Raw genomic sequence first — 18,704 nt, forward strand, 5'->3', positions numbered from 1 at the left:
CTTCTCGGATCGAAGGGACACACGCACCCCTCTCCGTGGCCCCTCTCCTTTCCGAGCTCACTCACTTCTCCACGTTCCTGTTTCCGTCCCGGCTGGCCAGCGCGCCGGTACCCACAGATTTAAAGGGCCAGCTCGCCACTGATTGGCGCTACCCACTTCCCAGGTTCCTATAAAGACGGCAGCTCCCAGCATTCACTGCTAGATCTTAGTGCTTCATGCCTATGTGGAAGCTTTCTACAGTGTTTTCTTCCCAATTATTGACCTCCCGTTGTGACCTTACATCATTGCCACCTGCCTTGACTGTCTGCCTGTTTGTGACCACGAGGCTGCCTAGAGATCCTGTATCTCGACCTTGGCTGCCACCATGGACAAGTTGCACCTGTGGAATGACCTGATTGTACCACGCTGTAGCAAGACCATCCTGCTTTGCAGCGTGCTCTGCTGAAGACCGGGTGCCACTTTGATTCCAGTCCAAGGTGTCTGCTTATATCATCATCCGCGGTGGTCCAGGGGCTAACTACTCCAAATCCTGACACCCACCAGATGCCTCCCAGTAGATAGGTAGCCACAGCAAAAAAAAAAAAAAAAAGAATATTCACTTCCCAGCACTCCCTGCAGCCAGCTCCCCATTAGGGCAGCGATGGCACCTGGGTTACGCAAAGGACGTAGGCAGCGGTAACATCGCTGCCTGTGTCCAGTGATCAGCCTAAGAGACACACAGCGGCCATCACTATTTATTAAAGATCTGCCTGAGAGCCAGATGCAGCCAACAAAAGAGCCATATCTGGCTCCCGAGCCATAGGTTCCCTACCTCTGGTCTACAGTCTTGTAAAAACCCCAGGCTGTCATGGCATTGGAACATCCCTCTCCGATGACTTCATGCAACGATCACAGTCAAGATTGTGGTGCTTTGCTGTTGCATGTAAAGGCTTAACAGCTGTGATCGGAACCAGCATTGTGGGTGTTAACAGTAGTGTTTCCTGCAATATGCTGTTATGTATGTAGGGGAAATGAACAAAGGGTCAAGTTCACACATTATAATAAACACTCATGATGTGCACCATCTGTAAGATCTACTTACTTTGTTAGGGACAATCAAAAGATGAGGGAAGGGAAAAGTTGTGAGTAAGTTGTGTGTAAACTTTTATTAATTCTTATAAAATAGTTTCATATTTATTTGTTGAAATATATCCAAAAAACTAGTATGGCTTCACTAGTATCACCATACTTTATGATAGCCAGAGAGGCTGTCAGGTGCCAGCCCAGGACAACTATACTATTCTTCCTGTTACTTCTCCTGTAAAAATATATAACGTCCCCCTAAAATATTTTTATAATTTGGGAGACAGAGTATTATCACTGTATATGCAGTAGCGATATGCCACAGCACAAACTGCTCTCACTTGGTAGTAAATACAATCAGGTGCTGCTATTGTATATGCACAGCCTCAGAGACACAATAGGGCACTTCTCTTATGTGTATACAATAGCGCCGTTACTTCCTCGGCAACTACACATTGCCAATCTGAATACGTGGTAAGCAAGCAGTAAAAATGTTTTCTTGTGCAGCAACATGGTTTCACTATATAGTTCAAAATCGCTGCCTCAGAGACACAGTAAGGCACTGCTGTTATGTATATACAACAGCACCGTTACTTCCCCTGCAATCATTAATGACAGTAAATAACTGTTACAAGGATTTATAAACAATTGAGATACTCTTGATACATTGTTTCCCAGTACTGAATCAACGGTAATGCTGATTGGCTAGCTAAGCTGTCATTCAGAGTTTACAACATAAGAAGCAGCCGAGCCCGGCCGCCCCTGCCCCTAGAAGAAGCCAGGGTGACCCGGTGAAACATGTGTTAGGACATGTATGTTTGTTGTGATAGCCAGAGTTTAGGGACTAGTAATTGAGAGGCAGTTTTTATTCACATTACTTCATATCACTGAAGATCGCTCACCGCACATCACTCTACTCCTGCCCTATCAGCCATTACAACCGTATGCCAGCACGCAGCAGGACGCCGATCAATTAATGACAAAAGTTCTGCAATACAGCGCATGTAAATTCATCCACATAGTGTGAACTGCTCTATACCATGCCACAGCATTAGGTGCAGAGACTGCCGTGACCACCTGCTCGTTACAAGCTGTGAGCCTGCAGCTGGGAGCACGGCATCTCTATACTCTTCTTAGCACATATTCAGACTGAGTGGCAGTGTGTAGTGCAGGGGGAGCAACGGCGCTATTGTATACACATAACAGCAGTGCCTTAGGCCCCTTCCACACTAGCGAGTGTGATGCGATGAACTCGCATCACACTCGCAACGCAAGCTGCCGGGAAGGCACGGCCCGAACGCTGCACCGCGGGAGTGAACTGACATGCTGAGTTCACTCCCGCGGTGCAGCGTTCGGGCCGTGCGTTCCCGGCAGCTTGCGTTGCGAGTGTGATGCGAGTTCATCGCATCACACTCGCTAGTGTGGAAGGGGCCTTACTGTGTCTCTGAGGCAGCGATGTTGAACGATATATTGAAACTACGTTGCTGCACAAGTAAATTATTATACTGCTTGTCAAGGTGTTTATGTGCATATACAATAGTGACACTAGATTATATTTACTACCAAGTGAGAGCAGTTTGTGCAGCAGCATATCGCTACTGCATATACAGTGATAAGTCTTTCTCCCAAATTATCAAAATAATTTAAGGGGGACATTATATATTTTTACAGGAGAAGTAACAGGAAGAATTAGGGGATCCACTCCTGTATACTGTAGTTGTTCCCTGGTGGCAACTGACAGCCTCTCTGGCTATCATAAAGTATGGTGATACTCTATGTACATGTTCAAGAAAGGCCTGGATACCTTTCTGGAGAGAAAAAATATCACGGGTTATGGGGATAAAACATTTAATTCTTAAAGGTTGGACTTGATGGACTAGCATGTTTTTCCAGCCTTATATACAATGATACTATGATACTAGTGAAGCCATACTAGTTTTTTGGATATATTTCAACAAAAAAAATATAAAACTATTTAATAAGAATTAATAAAAGTTTACACACAACTTTTCCCTTCCCTCATCTTTTCACTAACAAAGTAACTATGTATGGAGGGGACTTGACCCGTGAACACTCTCCATACACCCCTTGCCAAACGCTGACATACTGGTATGTGGGTTTATCTCTGAAAATCAGCTGCTGCGCATTCTGTCAATGCCACTTTCTATTTGTATACAGAGACCAACAGGGCAGCACCATCCTGTATATACTAACGGAGACCAACAGGGCAGCTCCATCCTATACAGGCAGTTCCCGGGTTACATACAAGATAGGGTCTGTAGGTTTGTTCTCAAGTTGAATTTGTATGCAAGTCGGAACTGTATATTTTATCATTGTAATCCCAGCCAGAACTTTTTTGGTCTCTGTGACAATTGGATTTTTAAAATGTTGGATTGTCATAAGAATCAATATTAACAGTAAAGCTTCATTACAGACACATGTGATAACTGTTACAGCTGATCATTGTAGCCTAGGACTAAAGTACAATAAATTACCAGTATCCAAAGTCCATTCAGGGTCGGACTGGGATGCCTGGGACCCACCAGAAAAATTTATTCTGGGGGCCCACCATACTGCTACCTGGAAATATTCCATATTTCACAGGAGTTCACAGTGGCTGCATTGATGATTTTATGCCAGGGCATTAATATTAGGGATGCAAGTGTCAGTGCTCAGCACTAACTTACCAATAAGAATAACTAACAATAACCCTTCATCTCCTCCGTATTCTCGCTGCACAACATAAAGAAGACTAGGCCCTGACATTTAACAAATACCGTATTTTCCGGACTATAAGGCGCACTTAAAAGCATTGGATTTCCGTGGAAATCCAAAGTGCGCCTTATAGTCCGGTGCGCCCTATGTATGGCGCTGGGCACAGGGCAGCGGACCATACTTACATAGGTCCCCGCTACCGGAAACAGCAGATCTCCAGCGGGAGATCTGCTGTCTCCGGTAGCGGGGACCTATGTAAGTATGGTCCGCTGCCGTCCTCCACCTCCCCCTCACCTTCCCCGCTCACCTTCCCCGCGTTCCCCGTCGCGTCTCAGCGTCGCGTCGCGTCCGGTCGCCGCGTCACGTCGGGTCTCCGCCACGCCCCCGGACCCCGCGCCTTATAGTCCGATGCGCCTCATATATGTAATTATTACATATATAAGGCGCATCGGACTAATGCGCCTTATAGTCCGGTGCGCCCTATAGGGCAAAAAATACGGTAGTCTGGTTAGTCAGTAATTACAGTTATTAGACTAAGAAGTGGGATTCAGTACCTCACATGTCACACATCTTCTCCTTTGGGTACTGTACTGCAGGACAACTTTTCCCTGTTTTACTTATCTTCAGATATCTTCAGCTACATATGGTATATCTCTACACTGCGCAACTAAAAGTATCACAGTCACTAGAATATAAAGTCATCTGGATAACAAAGTCCCAAACTGTGCTCCTAATAATATATACCCATAACAACACAACTGACCACACTGTGCCCACCACAAATATCAAATATACCCCCATAACAAAACCATACTACCCCCTCTCCATAAATCAAATATTACATTGCGACTCCTCAGTATATTACAATACACACTATAGCCCTTGAGTAAATAATACTGTACACCTAATAAATTAAATTGGACATCACTCCCATAAATAATGACATAATATATAATTTCCAATTAATAATTTCATCTATACAGTCTTACAGTGCTCCTGCTTATTAATTATGTTTTATATAATGCTCTCCCTAGTTATTCTGCTTCTATTGCGTTTCACTGTTATAAAATATTTTATATAAAAAGTCCTAATAATTGTTATACTTCTATATATGAGACCAGTACAGTACTACTACTCCTATCCTGTATATACACTCACCGGCCACTTTATTAGGTTCACCTGTCCAACTGCTCGTTAACACTTAATTTCTAATCAGCCAATCACATGGCGGCAACTCAGTGCATTTAGGCATGTATACATGGTCAAGACAATCTCCTGCAGTTCAAACCGAGCATCGGTATGGGGAAGAAATGTGATTTGAGTGCCTTTGAACGTGGCATGGTTGTTGGTGCCAGAAGGGCTGGTCTGAGTATTTCAGAAACTGCTGATCTACTGGGATTTTCACGCACAACCATCTCTAGGGTTTACAGAGAATGGTCCGAAAAAGAAAAAACATCCAGTGAGCGGCAGTTCTGTGGGCGGAAATGCCTTGTTGATGCCAGAGGTCAGAGGAGAATGGGCAGACTGGTTTGAGCTGATAGAAAGGCAACAGTGACTCAAATCGCCACCCGTTACAACCAAGGTAGGCAGAAGAGCATCTCTGAACGCACAGTACGTCGAACTTTGAGGCAGATGGGCTACAGAAGCAGAAGACCACACCGGGTGCCACTCCTTTCAGCTAAGAACAGGAAACTGAGGCTACAATTTGCACAAGCTCATCGAAATTGGACAGTAGAAGATTGGAAAAACGTTGCCTGGTCTGATGAGTCTCGATTTCTGCTGCGACATTCGGATGGTAGGGTCAGAATTTGGCATCAACAACATGAAAGCGTGGATCCATCCTGCCTTGTATCAACGGTTCAGGCTGGTGGTGGTGGTGTCATGGTGTGGGGCAGTGGTCCCCAAACTACGGCCCGCGGGCCCCTTGGAGCGCCAGCGGCTCCTGCTGAGGCCCCCGGCAAGTCGCGGCAGTCAGGCAGGAGCCTCCGTCCGTCCGGACAGGAAGCTCCTGCCCGCCCCTGAATAGTGCTCAACGCGGCCGATACGGCCGCTCGAGCACTATTATTACAGGTGGAGCGATGTGGCCGGAAGACGACCCCGGCGCACATCGCTCCGTGAACCTGAGTGTGCGGCCGCGTGATGACGTCATCACGCGGCCGCGCACCCCTTCCCGACCGACAGCAGCCCGAAGATAGAAGACTCGGGTGCCGCTGCCAGAGGTGAGTATAGGATTTTTTTTTTTTAACCAGCAGCAAATATAATTTGGCGGCCTAGGGGCCCGGATATAAAAAAAATAATTAATTATGGGGGTCTTAAATATAGTATAGGGCAGTATAGGGAATAATTAATAATGGAGGAGCAGTATAGGGAATAATTAATAATAGAGGAGCAGTATAGGGAATAATTAATAATAGAGGAGCAGTATAGGGAATAATTAATGATGGAGGGGCAGTATAGGGAATAATTAATGATGGAGGGGCAGTATAGGGAATAATTAATGATGGAGGGGCAGTATAGGGAATAATTAATGATGGAGGGGCAGTATAGGGAATAATTAATGATGGAGGGGCAGTATGAGAAATAATTGATGGAGGGGCAGTATAGGGAATAATTAATAATAGAGGAGCAGTATGAGAAATAATTGATGGAGGGGCAGTATAGGGAATAATTAATGATGGAGGGGCAGTATGAGAAATAATTGATGGAGGGGCAGTATAGGGAATAATTAATAATAGAGGAGCAGTATGAGAAATAATTGATGGAGGGGCAGTATAGGGAATAATTAATGATGGAGGGGCAGTATGAGAAATAATTGATGGAGGGGCAGTATAGGGAATAATTAATAATAGAGGAGCAGTATAGGGAATAATTAATAATAGAGGAGCAGTATAGGGAATAATTAATGATGGAGGGGCGGTATAGGGAATAATTAATGATGGAGGGGCAGTATAGGGAATAATTAATGATGGAGGGGCAGTATAGGGAATAATTAATGATGGAGGGGCAGTATGAGAAATAATTGATGGAGGGGCAGTATAGGGAATAATTAATAATAGAGGAGCAGTATAGGGAATAATTAATGATGGAGGGGCAGTATAGGGAATAATTAATGATGGAGGGGCAGTATAGGGAATAATTAATGATGGAGGGGCAGTATAGGGAATAATTAATGATGGAGGGGCAGTATAGGGAATAATTAATGATGGAGGGGCAGTATAGGGAATAATTAATGATGGAGGGGCAGTATGAGAAATAATTGATGGAGGGGCAGTATGGGAAATAATTAATGATGGAGGAGCAGTATGGGAAATAATTAATAATGGAGGGGCAGTATGGGAAATAATTAATGATGGAGGGGCAGTATAGGAAATAATTAATGATGGAGGAGCAGTATGGGAAATAATTAATGATGGAGGGGCAGTATGGGAAACAATGATGGAGAAGCAATATAGGAAATAATGATGGAGGTGCAGTACAGAAAATAATTAATGATGGAGGGGCAGTATGGGAAATAATTAATGATAGAGGGGCAGCATAGGAAATAATAAGTGGTGGGGGGAAGCATAGGAAATAATTAATGATGAAGGAGCAGTATAGGATTTGTGCAGTGTACAGAGGAATTTCTTATTTTTTTTTTATTTTTTAACTTTAGTCCGGCCCTTCAACGGTCTGAGAGGGACCGTGAACGGCCCTCTATGTAAAAAGTTTGGGGACCCCTGGTGTGGGGAATATTTTCTTGGCACTCTTTGGGCCACTTGGTACCAATTGAGCATCGTTGCAACGCCACAGCCTACCTGAGTATTGTTGCTGATCATGTCCATCCCTTTATGACCACAATGTACCCAACATCTGATGGCTACTTTCAGCAGGATAATGCGCCATGTCATAAAGCTGGAATCATCTCAGACTGGTTTCTTGAACATGACAATGAGTTCACTGTACTCAAATGGCCTCCACAGTCACCAGATCTCAATCCAATAGAGCATCTTTGGGATGTGGTGGAACGGGAGATTCGCATCATGGATGTGCAGCCGACAAATCTGCGGCAACTGTGTGATGCCATCATGTCAATATGGACGAAAATCTCTGAGGAATGCTTCCAGCACCTTGTTGAATCTATGCCACGAAGAATTGAGGCAGTTCTGAAGGCAAAAGGGGGTCCAACCCGTTACCAGCATGGTGTACCTAATAAAGTGGCCGGTGAGTGTATATCGGTACGGTACACTACCACTTCTATCCTGTGTATATAGGAACAGCACAGTACTACTACTCCTAGCCTATATATATATACGCACAGCACAGGATTTCTACTCCTATCCTGTATATATGGGCACAGCACAGTACTACTACTCCTATCCTGTATGTATGGGCTCAGCACAGTACTACTCCTTGTATATCTATATATCCTGTATATAGAGACAGTACTACTACTCCTATCCTGTATATATTAGGGCACAGTACTACTACTCCTATCCTGTATATATGGGCACAGTACTACTACTCCTATCCTGTAAATATGGACACAGTACTACTACTCCTATCCTGTATGTATGGGCACAGCATAGTACTACTACTCCTATCCTGTATATATGGGCACAGCACAGTACTACTCATATAATGTATATATGGGCACAGTACAGTACTACTAATCCCATCCTGTAAATATGCACACATCAGAGTACTACTACTCCTATTATGCATATATGGGCACAGTACAGTACTACTAATCCCATCCTGTAAATATGCACACATCAGAGTACTACTACTCCTATTCTGTATATATGGGAACAGTACAGTACTACTACTCCTATCCTGTATATATGGGCACAGCACAGTACTACTACTCCTTTCCTGTATATATGGACACACCATAGTACTACTACTCCTATCCTTTATATATGGACACAGCACAGTACTACTAATCCTATCCTGTATATATGGACACAGCACAGTACTACTAATCCTATCCTGTAAATATGGGCACAGTACCACTACTCCTATTCTGTATATATGGGCACAGTACTACTACCAGCATTGGGCCAATACCAATGCTGTCACTGGCAGGGGCCTCCGATGGGGATGGAGGCCCCTGCTGTAGCAGAGGTATCGGGGGGCCCACCGGAGGATTCACCGGTACTCCATCGGGCCAGTCCGAGCCTGGGTCCGTTTGTAACTAGGGGTCGTATCTAAGTCGAGTGTTCTTAAGTAGGGGACCACCTGTATATACTAACTGAGACCAACAGGGCAGTGCCAGCCTGTTTATACTAACATATAAACAGAGAAATGGTTGATGATAAGCAGAGAAATGGTTGATGAGGTTTAATGTAGATAAATGTAAAGTTATGCACTTGGGCCATGGAAACAAAAAGTATAATTATGTTCTAAACGGTCAATTACTTAGTAAAACTGAAGCTGAAAAGGACTTGGGGGTATTGGTGGATGGTAAACTTAATTTTAGCGACCAGAGCCAGGCGGCTGCTGCTAAAGCAAATAAAATAATGGGATGTATCAAGAGAGGAATAGATTCTCATGATAAAGACATAGTTTTGCCCTTATACAAATCCCTGGTCAGACCACACATGGAATATTGTGTACAGTTTTGGGCACCAGTGTATAAAAAGGATATAGTAGAGCTGGAATGGGTGCAGAGGAGAGCAACCAGGATTATTAGGGGAATGGGGGGATTAGAATACACTGACAGATTAAAAAATTTGGGATTATTCAGTTTAGAAAAAAGTCGACTGAGGGGAGACCTCATTACAATGTACAAATACCTGAACGGACAGTACAAGGATCTCTCCAAAGATCTTTTTATACCTCGGCCTGTGACCAGGACAAGGGGGCATCCTCTACGCCTAGAGGAGAGGCGATTTTACCATCACCATAGACAAAGGTTCTTTACTGTAAGAGCAGTGAGACTGTGGAACTCTCTGCCTCAGGAGGTTGTTATGGCGGACTCTATGTACATGTTCAAGAGAGGCCTGGATGACTTTCTGGAGAGAAAAAATATCACGGGTTATGGGGATAAAACATTTATTTAATTCTTAAAGGTTGGCCTTGATGGACTTGTGTCTCCTTCCAGCCTTATATACTATGATACTATCATAGGCCAACAGAGCAGTGCCAGCCTGTATATACTGACAGACCAACAGGGCAGCGCCAGTCTATGTATACTAACAGAGACGTGGCAGAGACGGGCAGCACAACAGCACAGGGACATCCTGCATCATGTATAACCATAATGCTAGAAATATTTTCCAGGGTAAATTAGTGAAATCTTATCACCATACAGTCCATATCCCACAGACCTCAAAGATAAACCTACCTGTAAAATAACTCATACATTGCATTGAATTTTTGGGCTTGGAATTATCACATTCTTGCACCTAATAAGTCACAAAACAGAGACACAGACTTAATTTTGGTAAACTACTATTTGGAACTAAAAAGTCCCACACCACAAAAAGTCTCAAAGTGAGAGGACCAATTTCTCATGCTTTGTGCAGTGCTGCGTAATCTGTGTGTACTGAATAAGTAAAGAATTATTATTATTATTATTATTATTATTTGTTAAACAGGCAACTCATCATATGTATCACAAAGGGAAAAAACTTAAGATACATTACAATGATTAAGTAGGCCAGCTTCAGCAAACTTGAAAAACTGGCACCTGAAAGACTATGATACATGTGCCCCAATGTATTCTTTACACAAGCCTCTGAGTCTGAGATATGAGGTGTGAAGATTGTCAGATATCGTTCTCACACATCATTTGAGCAGGTTTGCTAGGCAGGAAGTATATGCAGAGTTATAAGCATTGTAAGTCTCTGACACGGAGCTGTTAGGTTTGAAGATTGACAGATATCATTCTCACATGTCATTTGAGCACGTTTGCTAGGCAAGAGGTGTCGTCTGTCTCAGACTCCGGTTTCGTCTGTCTCAGACAGAGACAGACACAGAGTCAAGTGTAAGTGTTAGGTATCAAATATGCCATTATTTGATCAATGACTCGGACTTCTGACCATTTCTTAAAATAGATACTGTATTACCCATCATAAATCAATCACCGCCCTATCTAGACAGTGGGAAACAGAACTATAACAAGGACAGGGGTAAAGCCAACTGTGTGATTAATTTGTCATCTTACAAACCCACAAAATTTGAACTGGATGTACTATCTAGAGCACGCACATTCTGTCCTACCAAACCTGTAGATAAAACTTAGCTCTGTAGTGGAGAAATATTTCAGGAGAAAAAGACTGAAAGAATTCAAACAGCCAAACAAAAAGCTAAAAAACAAAAAGAAATCTGATTGGACCCCCTCACCTGGCCGCAACAACACCTTAAACCATGACATTGACTCTTTTTAGGTTGTACAAACCTCAATACAAGAGAAGCAAGACAGAGAAACTTCTAACATAAGTGTGCAGAAAAGAAGGGCCATCAAATCCCTAAAAAAAAACATGAAATTACAATGAAACCTGCAGATAAGGGTGGCATTGTAGTCCTTATAAATACATCAATACTACACAAAATTGAGTAAGGAACCAACTCAAAAATTCAAAGGAGAATTGAGGAAAGTCATTAGAGGGTTGTCTACAGATTTTGCAAACCTTCTGTACTTGAGAATCCCAAAATAGGAACATTCTATATATGCTTCCCAAAATTCTTTAACCAGGAAACCCAGCTCAGGAGTGGCAATCCTCACTGAAAGAATTTCAGGATGGGTAGAGGGTATCCTTAAACCACTAGTGAGAAATACCACCAGCCACCTCCAGGACACCACAGACCTACTGAAAAAATTATCTTCCATAGGTCTTCTCGCCAAGGGCAGTATCCTGGCTACCCTGGATGTGGAATCTCTATATTCTAAAATCCCACATAAAGATGGACTAAAGATGTATTAAATTCATCTCAAGGCTCACTGGGTTGCCTCAGACCCAATATTCTAGTTGACCAAATGAATCCTGAAACACAATTATTTCTGCTTTGGTAAGATAATCTACCTACAAAGGATTGTAACTGCCATTGGAACAAAGATGGCACCACAATAACCTCTTCATGACAAAACTATAAAACATGACTTCCTGGAATCCTGCCACATCAAACCAATGGCCTACTACCGGTTTATTTTGATCATCTGGATAGGTTCAGAACAACAGCTATTTACATTTTATGACAATTTCAGCAAATTCCATCCTACAATAAATCTGACATTAAACTTTTCATACAGTGAAATAAACTTCTTGGAAACAACCATAAAAATCCAAAATAACTGTATCCAGACATCCCTATTTCAAAATCTAATTGATTGGTTTTCAGAGATGGGACAGCTTTCACCCTAAACATACTGTATAAAAATATCCATCATCTACAGCCAGGCCATCAAATATATATATATATATATATATATATATATATATATATATATATATATATATACACTCAGCGGCCACTTTATTAGGTACACCTGTCCAACTGCTCGTTAACACTTAATTTCTAATCAGCCAATCACATGGCGGCAACTCAGTGCATTTAGGCATGTAGACATGGTCAAGATAATCTCCTGCAGTTCAAACCGAGCATCAGTATGGGGAAGAAATGTGATTTGAGTGCCTTTGAACGTGGCATGGTTGTTGGTGCCAGAAGGGCTGGTCTGAGTATTTCAGAAACTGCTGATCTACTGGGATTTTCACGCACAACCATCTCTAGGGTTTACAGAGAATGGTCCGAAAAAGAAAAAACATCCAGTGAGCGGCAGTTCTGTCGGCGGAAATGCCTTGTTGATGCAAGAGGTCAGAGGAGAATGGGCAGACTGGTTCGAGCTGATAGAAAGGCAACAGTGACTCAAATCGCCACCCGTTACAACCAAGGTAGGCAAAAGAGCATCTCTGAACGCACAGTACGTCGAACTTTAAAGCAGATGGGCTACAGCAGCAGAAGACCACACCGGGTGCCACTCCTTTCAGCTAAGAACAGGAAACTGAGGCTACAATTTGCACAAGCTCATCGAAATTGGACAGTAGAAGATTGGAAAAACGTTGCCTGGTCTGATGAGTCTCGATTTCTGCTGTTACATTCGGATGGTAGGGTCAGAATTTGGCGTCAACAACATGAAAGCATGGATCCATCCTGCCTTGTATCAACGGTTCAGGCTGGTGGTGGTGGTGTCATGTTGTGGGGAATATTTTCTTGGCACTCTTTGGGCCCCTTGGTACCAATTGAGCATCGTTGCAACGCCACAGCCTACCTGAGTATTGTTGCTGACCATGTCCATCCCTTTATGACCACAATGTACCCAACATCTGATGGCTACTTTCAGCAGGATAATGCACCATGTCATAAAGCTGGAATCATCTCAGACTGGTTTCTTGAACATGACAATGAGTTCACTGTACTCAAATGGCCTCCACAGTCACCAGATCTCAATCCAATAGAGCATCTTTGGGATGTGGTGGAACGGGAGATTCGCATCATGGATGTGCAGCCGACAAATCTGCGGCAACTGTGTGATGCCATCATGTCAATATGGACGAAAATCTCTGAGGAATGCTTCCAGCACCTTGTTGAATCTATGCCACGAAGAATTGAGGCAGTTCTGAAGGCAAAAGGGGGTCCAACCCGTTACTAGCATGGTGTACCTAATAAAGTGGCCGGTGAGTGTATATGCTGATTGACAATTTAATCAGCAGAGCCACCAGGAAACTGAGGAGCCATCTTCTCCACTACAAAGAAAGGGTAAATAACAATGATGTACCACTGGTTGTGACTTATAATCCACATTTGGAAATACTAAGAACAACCTCAAGAAAACTCCACCACATACTTCACAAAGATGACCGTCTAAATACAAAGTTCTCAGACCCTCTATTGCTGTGCTACAGGCAGGCGACCCCCAAATCTGAGGAATATTGTGATTAGGAGCTCCCTAACAACAAACATACAAAGAGGTACATTCTCCTGTAAAGTCAAGAATTGCAAGACTTGCTCTTTGATTTTTACCACAGATAGGATACAGATCCCCAACACACAGGAGAAATATGACATCGCAGGCCACATTCTCATGTTCCACTTCTAATGTGGTCTACCTGATTTTGTGCACAAAATGTCTTGTAGGCTGCCTTTATTTCAAGACAAAACACTTAAAACCAGTTTATACCATGACCGATGATGGGACTCTAGCTTGTAACAGCTTTTATTTCAGTTAGCCATTAAAAGGTATCACAATCTCAAGAAGGCGACTTTGTTTGACCTATCAAAAGCAACAGCTATTTTCCTTGATTTGTATCATAATGAGCCTTTGGTCTTTGTTCTGGGTTTGCAAGGTCATCTTACAAAACTAAAGAAAAGTAACTGATCCAGCTCACCTCCAGCCTCTTGTTGCATGGAATCGGCACTATAGTGCAGTTTTTTTCCTCATTCAGATTTATATGTACAGCTTCCTGTCTTTTACTTCATCACCCCAACATTCCTGACCATAAAATGGCCGCAGATTGAGGTTCATGTGATCTAATCGCTCTGCCAGGACCAAACTGAGCATTTGTCCAGGGACCCTTGGGCTAGTGGGCCCCAACACTTACCTGTCATGTAACGATAACATTTTGTTCGCTCAGGCAAAGGCCTAATCAGGACTCTGCCCTGAGTTAACAGTGAACGGGCATTGGTGAATACTGTTTCCGCTAGTGGCTGATCACAAGATACTCAGGTAAGCTGAGTGTGTTCCGGCACAGTCAGGACTCAGGCACAATTGTGTTACATGTCTGCGTCGGCAGTCAGGGCGTGAATGGATGATGTCATTGCGCCTGACCTTTCAACTCAGGGCAAAGGGCTATGCCTGAATATTCTCTGAGCCGGGGCCCTCCGCCTTACATCCCTTCTCTCCGGTGTCAAAACGCTGCATGGCCACAGCAGGAGCAGAAGATGTGGTTGCTGAGTGAGATGACAGGTGAGTATTGAATTTATTACTTTTTTTAACACGACTTCTTGTAGGGGGCCCTGCAGCTATAATTGGATTCTGTAGGGGAGGTCTGTTGTTACCAATGACAGAATAGATGGTAGTTGGAGGAGCCTGTAGAATAGTTTTAAATAATTAGGTTCAAAGCTTAAGGAGAGGACCTCCAAGGTAGTATTCTCTGGAATTATACCTGTGCCATGCGCTACACAGAGAAGACAGCAGGAGCTCAGGGCTCAGATCCTGGTGTAGAGAAGAGGGATTTGTTGGTGTAGCAGAGACAAAGCTCAATGCAGAACATGATTGGGGTGTTAATATTCAAGGTTTAATACTCTTTCAGAAAGACAGGGCAAATAGGAGGGGAGGTGGTGTATGTCTGTATGTCAGAAGAGACTTAAAAGTGATTGTGAATGAGACAGTGGTCTCAGAAGAGTGTGAGGAGGCTGAAACTTTGTGGGTTGAGATTCAAAGCCAAGAGAGCTTTGAGAAAATTATTTTTGGTGTAATTTATAGACCCCCTAACATCTCTAAGGAAATCGAGGGTCACCTATATAAACAGATGGAGCGGGCTGCACAGGAAGGGACAGTAGTGATAAAGGGAGACTTTAACTTTCCAAATTTAATTTGGGGTCAGGGCTCTTCTTCATCTGTAAAGGGGAGACATTTTATCAACTTTCTGCAGGATAATTTTATGGTGCAGCTTGTAGAAGATCCCACAAGAGGTGACACATTGTTGGACCTTGTGTTTTCTAACAATTTGTCTAAAATGTAAGTGTCCGGGAAACCCTTGGGAACAGGGATCATAACCAAGACAGTACAAAAACAGTAGCTCAACAATAAATACAAATTACTTTATTGAGCTTCTACAAAACAAAAGAATATAAAAACAGTTAAAATAGTTTAAAAAGTACCCACAAAACACATGTTGTTTCATCCAGGTAAATTAAACAGCAGAACACCTCCTGTTAAATGTCAAATATGACTTACACTACCCCATAGTCAAATGGAAGAGAGAATGCCTATATCCTAAAACGGAATAACATCAAGCCACTGTAAAATATGGTGAACATTACCAAGGAAAGACACAAAAAGTCTACATCTAAGAGTGAATGATAAGGCCTAATAGGTAGGCCAGTCAAATCCCTGGTACACATTAAAGGTCACATAGCGGCGAGTGCACATCCAAGTATCACAGCATCAAATGGGGGTAGTGACTGTCCAGGAGGTGGAGGGCTCCGTGCGTTACGTCTCCAACCGTGACACATTGTACTTCATGCTAGTTGTAAAATTTCAGTGATAAGTTTTGTGTTTTGTTCTAAAAAAAAACTCAAAAAGCTTGATAACTTTCATTTCTGGAATGTCTGCTTTATGTTGAGATGATATTTTATGCATCCTCTCATTTTTCTAGGATGTTCTGACTTGCAGAACTTTTAGGTGGGATTTTTCTCATTTTCATGAAAAACACCAAAATGCACATTTTGAGGGACAACTCGGCTTTCAAGTGACTGGGAGGCCTAAATAATAATAAAACCCCATAAATTTCCCCACTATAGAAACTTTACCCCTCAACGTGGCTAAAACAACATCTATTAAGTCTATTAACCCTATTAACCCTTTAAGTGTTTCACATGGGTTAAAACAAAATGGACCTGCGATTTAGAAACTTTTGAATTGTTTTGGAAAATACATTCATTTAGGCCAAAACTGACGGTTTATAATGAATAAAATGATGAAATGTTCTGCAAAGTTTGATGCCCAATTTCTTCCGAGTGTACTGATACCCCATATGTGGTCGTAAACTTCTATACAGGTTCAGGCCGAATATAGAATGGAAGCTGCGCCATTCACAGCAGATTTGTATTGTCACATTGTACAGGATATAAATTGTTTTTTTTGTTAATGCGAACATATGAGGGCTTATTATTTGCAAAGTGAGATACAATGCATAGATAATTCATTTTGGGGGTCTATAGCTTATTCATGAGATTTTATTAACTATTTCAAGGGGGACACAAACAAAATCATCAATTTTTATCTTGGATTTCTAGCACTTGCTGCCCCCCCCCCCTCCGCTAACCGTAACATAAAAGTAATATTTTATCTTTATTCTCTGATTTACTATGATTACGGTAAAACCTAATTTATATACGTATATTTGTATATACCTTATATAGTCGAGTAAAAGCCGAGGCCCCTAATCTTACCACAAAAAAACTGGGAAAACCTATTGACTTGAGTATAAGCCAAGGGTGTGAAATGGATTGGTCACAGTCTCTCCAGTATATAGCCTACCAGCCCTTCCCCAGTGTATATAGCCTGCCAACCCCTGCCCCAGTGTCTGTAGCCTGCCAGACCCTGTCCCACTGTATATAGCCTGACAGGCCCTGCCCCAGTGTATATAGCCTGACAGGCCCTGCCCCAGTGTATATATCCGCCCCCCCCCCCCCTCATTGTGCAGCACAACAAATCACTGCAGCGGCTGATGTCAGATCATGTGACATCGCAGAGAAGATCTGCGTAGGCCGCCAGAAAGGTGAGTTTTTCTTATTTTTCCTCAATTTTCCTGAGCAAAACCAATATTGGAGAAAATTGCATTGTTTTTACTATCGACAACTTTTCAGGGACATAACTTTTGTACTTTTCTGTTGTCAGGTCTAGTTGAGGGATTATTTTTTGCGAAAAGAGTTGTCAGTTGTATCATATTAAAGTGCATAACATTTTGATTACTTTTTAGAACATTTTTTGTGATGGTGTTTGATGAAAAATTGTATATTATGGGAAGTTTTTTGGTTTTTTTTTTGTCGTTCACCAAGCGGGTTCAATATTGATTTAGATTTATTATACAGTTTAATACACCCCGCGTGGCTTACAGCTACACTTAAAAGGGCAATTAATGATAAAAAGAGGGCATTCAAAAAATATAAATCTGACGGGTCACCTGAGGCTTTCAATACTGACAAAACACCAAAATCTGTAAGAAGGAAATAAAATCAGCATCAAAATACTAAATGAAAGACAGGTGGCCAAAGATAGCAAAACAAATCCCAAGAAATGTTTTAAGTATATTAATTCGAAAAAGTGGGTAACAGCAGGTTGAACCCCTTTATTCTGAAATGGGGCATTGGAGACCCATCGGAGACTGGAGACCAAGAGATGGCGGAGATACTAAATGGCTTTTTTTTTAGCTCCGTTTATACAGTGGAAAAGAGAACTTCTGACGTCTGTCATCTTGTAATATACTAGACTGGCTGAATGTAGACATGATCCAATCTAAGCTCAATAAAATCAATGTGTACAAGGCTCCTGGACCAAATGGGTTACTCCCCAGAGTTCTTAAAGAACTCAGTTCCGTAATTGCTGTACTCCTGTCTAAAATCTTCAGGGATTCCGTAATAAATGATTCTGGCCCCATATAATATATACAGCACCTCCCCGCCCCAGTATAAACAATTCTGCCCCCATATAATAATTACAGAACCCCCCCCCAGTATACGATTATTGCCCCATTTAATATATACAGCTCCCCCCAGTCCCAGTATAAACAATTCTGGCCCCATATAATATATACAGCACATAATATATACAGCACCCCTTGCCCAAGCATAAACGATTCTGGCCCCATATAATATTTACAGCACCCACCCTCCCAGTATAAAATGTTTTTTAGCCCCACATAATATATACAGTACCCCCCCCACGCTTCCCAGTATAAAACAACACCTCCCCACCCACTTATTAGCCAAATTTAATTAATGAAAGTACATGAAAAATAATAAAACATATACTCATCTTCTGAAACCCGCAGCTCCGCATAGTGACAAAGGCGGCATGACGTCATCATCCGCCACCTGTGTCGCTGTATAGAACGGAGCGACGCCAGCAGCAGCGTCTCTCCGCATATAAATCGCCCCTGTGTCTTAAAGAGACAGGCGTGATTTATTTAGCTGGCGGGCGATTCAGGCATTAACGGGATCCG

This window comes from Engystomops pustulosus, chromosome 6 (genome assembly GCF_040894005.1).
Source record: "Engystomops pustulosus chromosome 6, aEngPut4.maternal, whole genome shotgun sequence".
In the NCBI taxonomy this organism is placed as follows: Eukaryota; Metazoa; Chordata; class Amphibia; order Anura; family Leptodactylidae; genus Engystomops; species Engystomops pustulosus.